The 13,053-nt window shown below is 33.5% G+C and overlaps 1 long non-coding RNA gene across 1 annotated transcript; it reads left to right on the top strand.

Moving 5' to 3' along the window:
* The first annotated feature begins 7,316 nt into the window (after positions 1-7,316).
* LOC110739263 lies at positions 7,317-11,719 on the top strand. Its single transcript, XR_002514764.1, has 3 exons — positions 7,317-7,472; positions 8,218-8,694; positions 8,853-11,719. It is a non-coding gene; the product is annotated as an uncharacterized LOC110739263 (long non-coding RNA).
* Positions 11,720-13,053: the final 1,334 nt, after the last annotated feature.

Below are 13,053 nucleotides of genomic sequence, written 5' to 3'. Positions count from 1 at the left end.
GGCTTCTTGGCCGACTATTCCTTGGTAGGGACAGCCGTCCGTTTATCAATAAGATCCTTTATCTCCCCTTTGAAACTTGTCATAAGGGTCATGAGCTCGTTTCTAGTTATGGGGGTGGACCCTTCGGCCGCCTGGGGCTGACCTGTCAGCTGGCCGACTGTTTCACTGGGGCATGCCTGGTCAGTGTTCCGTTCCCTCCTTTTGGTGGGATGGATGCGGCGTGTTATGAGGGATCCGGTAGGGGCCTATGGGTGGCGACTTCATAGTCTTCATCCGTATCTTGGTCTGAGAAGACCTGGAGGTCGACCGTAGGCCGTTTCTCATTAAGAGTTGGTACAGGTTCTTGTAAAGTCATCTTTGAAGTACTCTCCCCACAGACGGCGCCAAATGTTTCGGGGTTTTTTGATGTCCTTCGGGAGAGTTACAATTCCAAGATTGACCTCTGGACGCCTGTACCTGCAAAACAACGGAGACTCCGGTAGGTGGGAGCTCCGCCTCCGACGATCAAGTTAGAACGTGTATGAGGAGTAAAGTGCGGAAAGTAAAGGGTCTCTCTTGGATTCCAAGAGAAAATCTGCAATGTGTAATTGCTTAGTTTGAGGTATCAAGAGTCTGACTTTCTTTGATGGAGAGTTGGTGTGTATTGAATATTTCTGAATAATTGTTCCTCAAAGGGAAACATCTCCCTTTTATAGGGTGTTGGAAAACGTGCCCAATACTAGGTTTCAGTAAAACTAGGGCTTATTGTGCTTTGCCTGGAACTTTGGGCCGTAGGAGGCCACTTGCCCTGTTGGCAATCCTGCCTGCCACGTGTCGTGACCTGATTGGTCCACCTTGGACCTCTCACGAGGTGACACGTGGCGGACTCTAATTTGTCCACGTGGAGGACACGTGGCAGGATATCATTGGTCCACGTGGCGGGAAAAAAATCCCCTAATCAAGTATTATGTGTTTATCAGGTATTTATTTGATATTTGAGTTGTTTTCCTTGAGTTTTTGAGTGAATTTCAGAAATTGATTTTGTTAAACTTGGGGGATTTTGCATCACAGGCTTGCAAAGATTTCTTGTTTATGAATTTTTTGTAAGGGTTTTATTTACTTTTTATATTATTCTATTTACTTTTAATTAAAATACCTTTATTGATTCTGGAGCTTTGCTGGTTTTCTGCTTATGTTAGAGATAGTATATGTGCATTTTCCTAAATAAAGGTCATAATCAAAGAATGTTATTCAGCAGTAAGTTTGAACGACATTGCTATGGTAGGATATTATATGTGCGTTTTTATTTACTTTTGAGTAATTTTTCTTTACTTTAAAAATTTTCTTATTTTTGGGATTACTATATGTAAATAGTTTGAGCTATAAAACTAATGTTTGAAACCTTTGAACGACATAGCTATTTGAGCAACTACTAGAAAACAGTCGATTTCCGACGGGCACTTATTTCGTCGGAAAAACCGAAATTTCCGACGGAATTATAATCCGTTGGAAATTTTCGACGAATTCAAATATTTCCGACAAAATAAAAATTCGTCGAAATTTAAGTACTTTCCAACGGAATATTCCGCTGGAAATTAACATTTCTGACGGAATAAATTTCCGTCGGAATTTCCGTCGAAATATTAATTTAAAAAATTATTTTAAAATAATTTCGGACCCTTAAACTCCTCTTCTCTTTCCCCTTTCTTTACCCCTTTCTTTTTCTTTTCTCTTTCTCTCTCATCCTTCCGCCTCCTCTCTTTCCCCTTTCTCATCCTTCTGCCTCTTCTCTTTCCCCTTTCTCTTTCTCTCTCCTCTTCTCTTTGATAAATCGCAATCGAGATCAACAACACCACCACAATCGCAACAACCACCACCGAGATCAACAACGCATCAACGGTAGAGCTTCATTGGAAATTTTTGATAAATCGAGATCAAGAATCGAGCAACCGCAACAACCACCACCGACATCAACAAATTTGAAGAACATTTTTTTTTTTAATTTTTTCGGTTTTTTTTTTCTGATTATGATTTTAGGTTTGTAGATCTAGTTTTTGTTTTTTCGGTTTTTTTTTTCGGATTCTGAATTTTCTTCTTTTGTATTATTCAATTGTATAATAGATCTGTTTTTGTTCAATTTGTGGGTTAGATCCCTTTTTTTTAATTTGTATATTCAATTTTTCTATATTTTGTGGGTTAGATTTGTTCAATTTGTATATTAAATTTCCCTTTCATCCTTTCATTTTTTTTTTCTGAATTTTTTCAGTTTTTTGTTTATTCTAGGTGGGGGTTGTCTGGGTGGGTGTGGTGGTGGGTGGGTTAGGGTTAAGGGGGAGGGTGAAGTACGGTGGTCTGGGTGGGTGGGGGTTGTTTGGGTGGGGGGGTGGTTTGGGTGGGTGTGGTGGTGGGTTTTTTCTGGGCAGGTGGGGTGGGTTCGGTTTGGTTAGGGTTAGGTGGGGTGGGTGAAGTACGGTGGTCTGGGTGGGTGTGGCGGTGGGTTTTTCTGGGCAGGTAGGGTGGGTTCCGTTTGGTTAGGGTTAGGTGGGGTGGGTTTGGTTAGTGTTGTTACGGTTGTTGGGGTAGTTTGGGTACGTTAGGGTTAGGTGGGGTGAGGGTGGGGTTGACAATGGGTTTTTGGGTGGCTGAAGGTGGTGATAGACCGTGTCGGTGGTGATGCGACCTGTTTTTTTTTTAGTTTTATTTCACCAGTTTCCGACGGATTTGTATTCCGTCGGAAATTTTCAACGGACTTTCCGGTGCCAGAATTCCTCTTCCGACGGAACAATTCCGTTGGAATCTCTTTTCCGACCGAAATTCCGTCAGAAAATGTCGTTTTTCCTACAAAAGGGCTTTCGACAACCGGTTTCGACGGAAATTCCGTCGGAAACGGATTTTCCGACGAAATTAAGGGTGATTCGAAGGAATTTTTTCGTCGGAAATGGCCTGTTTTATAGTAGTACAATTGAGCTATAAATCTAATGTTTGAGACCTTTGAACAGCTTAACTATTTGAGCAACTAAGAACTATCTAAAACCCCCAGTGTGATAAGATAAATGATATCATCAATGGTACAGGTTTAGTTATATACTTATGTTGTCTTTTGCTGTGATCACACTCCTGCCTACTTCAACAATGCCCAAATTCAGGCAACAGAAGATGCAGGAATATAGCTTAACATAGTGTCTTGTGCATTCTTAGTGAACCACCGGCTGCTGCTAATGCCTATGATCTAAAGAAGAAGCTTCATTTCAGTTAAGTGGTACTAAAGTGATGTTGAGCTTTCGGTTATCTGTCATTCTTTTCAAGTTGGATTTTCTGTTAACTTGTGATAGCATGGAGAATTTCCTAGATGGAGTGAAATTATATTAACTTTTGAGTTTATCTTATTTACTTTTGAGTTTGTCTTATTTACTTTTAAGTTGATGGTAGTGTCTGAGTTTGATATATAATTTTGTGCATGGTTTTGATGGTAGTGAATTTGCTCCACTGGAGGATAGCAAAATCCAGCTCAGCTTCCTGGATAAAACACTCAGTGGTTGTGATACTATGTGTATGCCAGGTACAACATTTTTAAAATTGCTTCCCTCTTGAACCCTATTCATGCTGCTGGTGTGTAAAATAATTTCTTTGTAGGTTTTCAGGATCCTTTCTCACTAAAACCTGGATCACTCACTTGTCTTTCTAGAATCTCCAAGGCTTCCAAACCAAAAATTTCATCTGGTCTTAGCAACTGTTTTTGAAGTTGCTAATGTTGTCTTTGCTCATTTTATTATTGTCAACTTTATGTATACTAACCTACTAGCTCAAGAGGTAGAGCATTGTGAAAATGCACAAAAGATGTGGGTTTGAATCCCACGTAGGTTCATTTGTATTTACTTTAAGAAATATTTTATTTACTTCATATTATTTTGTATCTACTTTTATTGCTTAGAAACTCAAGCTCACTTATCCAAGGATTAAAGGTATGAAAGAAGGTTTTATAATCTTATACTACGTATTTAAGCATTCATAGCAATTGGAGACTGCCAATAAGCATTTCTTCATAGCAATTTCTTAATTTTAGAAGTACAGAAGGTGAATTTCATTTCTATTTACTCTAACTTATTTTTTATCTACTTTTATTACTAGAAACTCAAGCTCACTTATCTAAGGATTAAAGATATGTTCGCCCTAGACTGAGTGGATGTTATTGACCCATGCTCTAATTTGACCCATCTTTTTAAGTTTATTAATTTGCTTTCGAGTAGATATAATTTACTTTTGAGGAAATACTATTTACTTTTGAGTTAATATTATTTATTTACTTCTTTTTTACAGGATATTATTTATTTACTTGATGCTATTTTAATTTACTTTTTATCACTTTTTATTTACTTTTAAGATATTATGATTTACTTTTGAGATATAATTATTTACTTTTGATTTCTTTTCGAGCTATTTCAAATTACTTTAGAGATTTTTTTGAATTACTTTTTAATTTCTCTATTTACTTTAAAGATAGTTTGATTTACATTATGGGGTTTTTTTTATTATTTACTTTTGAATGTTATGTAGACAATATTTATAAGTAGCCAATACCTTTTTTCTTTGTGATATTAGAGAAAGGTGAGATTGTTGGAAGTTGAAATAGAGCTTACTTTTTGACATGTAGCTTATTTACTAATACATATACATTTATTATTTTTACATATACTTTTTATTTATTTTGATTTACTTTTGAGGCATTTTAATTAGCTTTAAAGTGTTTTATATTTACTTTTAGAGATAACCTATGTAGGAATTGAACCTACACCTCTATACATCCGCATAGTGCTCTACCACTTGAGCTAATAGGTTTACTTTAAAGTCTTTTTTATTTGCTTTAGATTAGATTTAATTTACTTTAGATTATTTTTACTAGTATTTATTTTCATCAAGCTGATACCTTCCTATAAATCTGATGCAACACAAAAAATGAAAACCAAGTCTTTCTAGAGCGTAGCCATGCCTTTGCCATTTCAGAACAACTACAATACACCCCATAATGCCTCCCTTCAAGCTAATAATATTAGCAATTTATCATTCTTTATTAAGCTAACAATAAGGTAATTAAAACTTGATTAATAAAGACAAATAAATAAAGCAGCACATATATACATACTTTGTCCAGGGACAAATGCAGACATAAGAGCATTTTAGTAGTTGATGGGATCACTCTTTAGGAAGGATATTTTCCCAAACACCACACCATGACAAAACAGCATAGGCAACAATCATAGCACTAAGTAAAAAAAAAAATTCACTAGATTGAGCAGAACTGCACTAGATAAGGCAAAACTATAGCAACATATTATAGATAATAGCAAAATAAGACTTCCAACTAGATAATAGCAATTTCATAGATACGACCACAATAATGAGCACAACTAGTTGATGCAAAAATTGTGAAGATGATCTATAGTTACGAAGCACTACTAGTTGGAGCAAAACTATACAAGTAGATGAAATATACTTATATTTTTTTTTTTTGAAAGAACCCACAAAAGGGACTAAATAGTTAAATAAGAGCAAGCTACATCAATAATACGGGGTGGGATTACATTATTCCACACTCTTTGACCGATCTCCCAAGGGTGAAAGTGAGCCAATTTGTGTGCTACTCTATTCCCACCGCGCTTAACAAAAGACCATTTAACGCAAACAAACATTGAAGACATCTCTAAAATATCCTCTAAAACTAAATGCAATGAGCTTGATCCTACTAACTTGTTTCTCAAAGCCTGAATGACAGCAAGGCAATCTCCTTCCACAATAATACTTCTCCGGCCCAAGTCATACGTAAATTTCATACCCCATATGATGATAGCCATAGCTTCAGCTACATTTGTCTCCTATCACTCGATGCCCTGCACCACAGAACAACCCTGAATCGAGCCATTACAGTCACGCAACACTGCCCCCAGACCAGTCCCTAACTCCCCTACAACTCCAGCATTAACATTCAGCTTTCCCCACCCCTCATCAGGTGGTGACCAGGCTATAAGAAGGGGCATACCAACACCCCCATTTTGATTTACTCTTATCATATTTCTATCTGCTTATTACAGGGGGTAAAAATCCTCAACCATAAACTCATTGGTTATCTACTTTTTGAGCAATTTAATCTACTATTAAAAATATTTAGTTTACTTTTAGTGGAATTATATTCAAGTCCACTTATAATTTTACAGATTCTAAAATAAAAATTCAACCTACACAAAAATCCACACTCTCCTCTCATCAATCTTGATGCCAGCTTATCCACACCACAACAACAACATAAAGTAGTCCACAAGCAGCTATCTTCCTACTTCCTAGCCTCCTCAAACCTAACACAACAGCAACAACGTCTACCATAATGTTATTATAAATCGATTAAAAGTTAATTTATAACTTCTACCATTATCTTAGCAAAAAAATTCTAGCACATTCAACAATCAATCCATCTCACTTTGATTTGCTACAGAAGAATTCCAAAATCTACATTCCCTTTGATTTTGATACCTCATATATTTTTTTATCACAAGATCAATTTTTCAATTTACTATAAAATATAATTGATTTGCTTTTACTTTGTTTCTATCTACATTTGCAATTGGTTAAATAATAGGATTCATTGAGGCATTTTGTCAAACACTCAGTGTGCATTAAGAAATCAACAACAATAATTGAATAATCAAAATTAATTCAATGTAAAGTAAAAAAAATAGACAAATTCAGGCATGGAAATCTCACTAGTGTTTAGAATCGAGCTCCAAATCATAAGCTAAAAACTTCAATTGTTAAAAACTTATAGTACGAATTCACTCAGTTCACATAGATTTGTTTGCAAACTCACCAAAATTCATATAAATTTGAATGACAATACTTTCAGATCTAGGTGTTTAGAAATTCTAGCAACAAAATTAATCGAATAATCATTCATAACCTCAAAAGCTCGAATTTCACTATAAAGAGTCCTAAATTGACAAAATAATTAACGATAAACCATAGATAGTGAAATTGAAATTCGTGATTCAAAAAAGAGGAAAACAAACATCTTACCTCAGAAGCTGCTTCAATGGAGTAGAGAAAGCTCGAAATCCGCTTCAATGGAGGTATCTAGGAAGTAGGGTAATCGCTACGCTTGAGGAGAGAGAAATGACAGAAAGTGCGCTTGATTGTGAATTAATCTGGGCCGCTCATCAAGCACGCATCTAAGTTAGATCTAACGACCCTAATTAATTCCTAGTTCCTATTATACAAGAGGTTCTTATTATAACTCGGTCCTCTATATATATATATAATAGGAATTAGGAACTCATGAGGACCGTCAGATCTAACAAGAAACACGCCTTAATGAACGACCAAGATAAATACTGAAGCGCGATCGTGAATTTTCTCTCTCCTTCACCACTTTCTCTCTCCTCAAGCACTATTTCTCTGCTCCACGAACTGGAAAACCTCCATTAATTGCAGAATCGATGTCTAAACAGGTATGTCGTTTGAATTTTTCTTATTATTTTTAATGAATTTAGAGTTTGAATTTTGCGAACTCCATTGATTTTGTAGAACGATTTTAGGTAAAATTAAGAAGTTATTCAACAACTCAATGCGAATTAAATTTTGTGAGTATTTATTTTAGTTAACCTGATTGTTATTATATTTTGGATCTCAAATTTGTGCTATTGGCGTGAACAAATTGTTGAGCGATTTTTTGGCTTCAAATATATGTGTGTTTCTTTTAATTATAACTTTAGTTATTTTTTTTACAGAATTTTAGAGTATATGATAATGTGCGATAAGAATTTTCTATAGTATAGGTTTTGTGTGTGTTGATGATTATTCAAAATTGCTTGCTTTAATTTATTGTAATGTTTATAAAAGTATATAGAATACTAGTAAAAGTAAATTAATTTGGCTTAGAGAATTAAATTTTCATACAATATGAACATGCTGAAATTGTTAAATTCTTCACAATGTTTTTTAATATTGAATCTGGAATATTGACTTATTGTTGGTATTACGATGAAAAAAGCAAGTAAATCCTACATAGCTAGGTTGGAGGAAGTCCCAAGGTTATAATTTATATCAATTACTGTTAGTTTAAGTCTTATAATATAGAAGAATTTGCAAACGTAGATACAAAATACTTAAAAGTAAATCAAAATATTCCAAAAGTAATTTGCTTAGGCTACCTGGTCTTACCGCAACTCTATTGTTCATCTGGCTCTATGGCAGAATGCGATGGTGGGTGTCATGGGTTTTTTACAGCTCGTGGAAGACTTCAAACTCTATGCATATGCTGTCTCAAGGGGAGCTGGATCTGTTCAAGTGAGTTCAGGGGAGAGATTGGTTTTATCTCGTGAGAAATGGGTGCACCCGGCTGATGGGCGGGTAAGAGTGAACACAGATGCTGCAGTTATGGAGGGGATTGGCGTGGGGCTGGGGGTCTGCATTCGGGATTTGGAGGGGAAGGTGCTTGCTGTGGCAGATCTGCTGTTGAATCTGTGAAGCTCGCTGAGGCTCTGGTAGCAAGGATGGGACTGAGGCTTGCTAAGAGGCTTGGATTTAAACACATTGAGTTAAAATGTGATGCTCTTGAAATTGTCAAGCTATATGGCTGGAGACCCTTGGCAGAACCCTAACAGAGAGAGTAATTGAAGATATTAGATATATGTGATTTGAAGAACCCTGGCAGATGCTACAAATTCTCTCGTGAGACTCTTCCTTCTTGCTTCATCATTTTCATTATTCTTATTAATATCGATCATTATGCTTATGCTATACTTTATGATATTTATATGCATGATTCAAGAAGTATATGAATTAAATTGGACTGAGTTATATGATTTGATTTGATTTAATGACAACAGAAATACGAGACCAAGTGTTCAATCAAAAGAATAACACGGTGACAATCATCGTGGTTTGCTGTAATCCTGAGAAGATCAAAAACAAGCTTTGCTGCAAAGCTGGCAAATCCATTAAGAGCATCGAGATCAAGCCTCCATTCAAGCCTGCTCCTCCCTCAACTGCCCAACTTGACAAACCTAAGCCTGCTCTTGCTCCAGCACGCGAGCCTCAAAAACCCAAGTTCGCTCTTGCTCTACCACCTAAGCCTGAAAAGCCTAAGCCATCTATTTCAAACATGGTAATAACATAACAACTCTATATCCTGCTCTAAAAGATGATCCTACATAAAAATACAGAAGATGAATAAGGTTGAATAAGGTAATTCCTACATCAATTATCTCTAAAGTAAAAGTAAATTAAATCTAATCTAAAGTAAATAAAAAAGATTTTAAAGTAAACCTAATAACTCAAGTGGTAGAGCACTATGCGGATGCATAGAGGTGTAGGTTCGATTCCTACATAGGTTATCTTAAAAAGTAATTATAAAACACTCTAAATTTATTAAAATTACATCAAAAGTAAATCAAAATATCCCAAAAGTAGAGAAACTAAAAACGTAAATTAATATATCGCTAAAGTAAATCAAAATAACTATTAAAAGAAATCAAAAGTAGAGCAAAATATGTCAGAAGTAAATCATAATTATTCTAAAGTAAATAAATAATGTTAAAAAGTAAAACAAAATATTAATCAAATTAGCTCTAAAGTATATGAATAATAAATTATCTTGAAATGATAAATGACTAAGGAAACTTTGTTATAGCACATAAACTCCAAGTCATTTGACTTTCATATCCTTACAAAATGAGTCAAATTTTAAGAAACAAGTATATTGAGTTCGATAATTAAAAGTAAATAAAACTATATCTAAAGCAAACAAAAAAAAAAAGAATATGATCAAAAGTAAATAACTAAACTTTATTACGAATTCTAATCTTTAGATTACACAAACCTACGTGGGATTTGAATCCACAGTTTTTGTGTAATTGCACAATGCTCTACCAATTGAGCTAGTAGGATAATATTTATTTAGTTTTTTTAAAAAAAATCAAAAGTAAATAAAAAAATATCAAAATTAAATCAAAACGTCTATACAGTATACGTAGTAAACTCATGAGGGGTTAGAAACCCTATATCATTTCAAGCAGCTCAAATAAATAGATTAATAGACCTATAAGTAACAATTCCCCTGAAATTTTGAAGCCGATTCTATCACCAATGATGCAGTAAGGCAGGGCAAACAATAAATAAAGGTAACAGACAACAAACCAAACATCAAGTAACAGGACCACACAGATCCATATTAATTGTACAAGGTAATAGCCAACCCTCTATTGCTTTACTTCATCAAACTCTCGATACTTACGGAATCAACCTTACCATTAATATGCTTATGGGTGAAGTTTGGAAGTTACAAAGGATGCTTTGATCTCATAATGGTCATAGGTTGAGAATTGAGCTATGACAGATGGATTAAGTTTACCACATTACTAAGAACATCATGCATTGGTTGTACATCTGAATCATGCTTCGGGAGAAACTTTCTCCACCAGCAAAGAATAGGTGATGTCCTTGTTGAAATGCTAATTGCCTCTTTACTCTCACTAATTAAATCCTTACTTAATTTACTTATATTATAGGCCATTATATAATATGAATATTAACAAGATTCATGTATGAAAGTGACCATCAGTTTATCATTTTTCAGATCTGGTTGGAACCATTCAATGCAAGTCTTTTTTCACTTTCTATTTGGGGGGTGAGATAAACAAATAAAAAGCTCATGTCAGTAGATAATATTTAGATGTTGCACCTTGAGGATAGAGACTCATTTATCAACATTTAAAACCAATCAGACAGGCAGACTAGAGTTGACAAATGAATGCAATAAGGCTAGACGTATTCACCATAGATTGACTTATTTGTGTGTAAGAACAAGTTTAGAGACCAATTAAAAACGAATGATTGGTCAAAGACTAGGAAAAAAAACAAAAAAAAAATCATAGGAGTTCTAAAACAGGAAAGTCTAAGTTCCTCTTAATAATACATTCCAAATTCCTACAACGGTTAAGGACTATGCTTTCCACTATCAATTAAAAATAGCAAGCGAATTGTTACAAGAATTACCAAAAATTAATCATTATCAACTCAAAAAGTAAGTAATATCAGCAAAAAAGTAAATAATATAAGCACAAAAGTAAATAATATAATCGAATTGGGCTCATAAATAAAATTGAGTTAAATGTGCACTGTAATCCTCACATTGATCGCCTTTACAAGAACCACAACAGTGAGGGCAGTGACCTTCAACAAAACCATTATTTGGCAAATGAAATCAAAACCATTACTTCAAACAAGGGCCTCTACGCTAAACCTTCACTATTCCCACATTATCTCTAAAACAAAGCCTCAAACCTTTTAGGACATATTCAAGTTCCAAAGAACAAGTTCAAGCCAAATATAAACATTTTCAGTATTCAAACAATTTAAAAATTATATGCCAAAGGCAAATCAAAGAGATTTAAAAAATGGAATAGCTATAATTCTGGATTATTGAAGCATAACATAATTATCTGATATACTATTATTATTGAAATTCGATTAGAAAGAGTAAATAATTGAAAAATAAGATTGTACAGAACTTACCACATACTTCTCAATTGCAGTTTCGCATATCTTATTAACTTAATAAGCCTCAGACAAATCCTTTAATTCCAATAAATAGAAATGAAACAAGCAAATTGAAATCACAAAACCATTATTTAGCAAATGAAATCTTAAATAAACAAACATATAATTGTAAAAACGTAAATCACACCAAAAAAAACCCTGATTCAAGCAAATAAGTGGAAAACATCAATCGAACAAACAATGAAAACAAAAAGAATCAGGAAAAAAACCTTCAGTAATGCTGATTCTTCAAATTCCTAATTCGAAGTTCTTCAGTTCAACCATGGAAATTCTTGGCTCAGATTTAAGACGCAAGGGGATCGGAGAATCCCTGTTGTTTTCTTGGTAGAACGAAAGAGAGAGCGATGAATTGGAAGAATACAAAAACCAATCATTTTTCTTTTAAAAGTAAATACTTTAAATTTACCAAAATGCCATTACAAAAGCAAAAACGCGGATGGCATCTCAACCGTCAGATCAAATGCAATCAAAGGCTGAGATTGGTTCCTAGTTCCTATTATTCACCTAGGTTCTCACATGATCTCAACACTCTCTCTCACTCTCTCTCTCTCTCTATATATATATATATAGGAGAGGGATCCGGTAAGAACCCCTCCTTATATAAGGACTCAATCTTATATAAGAATCTCTCTATGTTCTAAACTTTTTTCAAACTTATGTCTAAAGTTTTCCTATGTTCTAATTTTTTTTCTGCTTATGTTCTAAATTATTTCATATATTCTAAATTATTTTTTCAGCTTATGTTCAATTATTTTTATCCTATATTCTATATTATTTTTTTAGCTTATGTTCTAAATTTTTTCCTATGTTCTAAATTAATTTTACAACTTATGCTCTAAATTTTTTCCTATGTTCTAAATTATTTTTCATATGTTCTAAATGTTTGTTTGTTTATGTTATAAATTTTTCCTATGTTCTAAATTTTTTTTCCTATATTCTATATTTTTTTTCAGCTTATGTTCTAAATTTTTTCCTATGTTCTAAATTATTTTTTCAGCTTATGTTCTAAATTTTTTCCTATGTTCTAAATTATTTTTTCAATTTATGTTCTAAATTTTTTCCTATGTTCTAAATTATTTTTTCAATTTATGTTCTAAATTTTTTCCTATATTCTAAATTATTTTTCATATGTTCTAAATGTTTGTTTGTTTATGTTCTAAACTTTTCCTATGTTCTAAATTTTTTCCCTATATTATATATTATTTTTTCAGCTTATGTTCAAATTTTTTCCTATGTTCTAAATTATTTTTACAGCTTATGTTCTAAATGCTTGTTTGCTTATGTTCTAAATTTTCTTATGTTCTAAATTTTTTCTTAAATTCTAAATTATTTTTTCAGTTTATGTTTTAAATTTTTCCTATGTTCAAAATTATTTTTTCAGTTTATGTTCTAAATTTTCCTATGTTCTAAATTATTTTTCATATGTTCTAAATGTTTGTTTGTTTATGTTCTAAATTTTTTTTCCTATAT

The sequence above is a fragment of the Chenopodium quinoa genome, unplaced genomic scaffold (assembly GCF_001683475.1).
Source record: "Chenopodium quinoa cultivar QQ74 unplaced genomic scaffold, ASM168347v1, whole genome shotgun sequence".
NCBI classification, from domain to species: Eukaryota; Viridiplantae; Streptophyta; class Magnoliopsida; order Caryophyllales; family Amaranthaceae; genus Chenopodium; species Chenopodium quinoa.
Note: the sequence above shows the minus strand (reverse complement) of the source record. Positions and strands in the feature narration are given on the sequence as shown.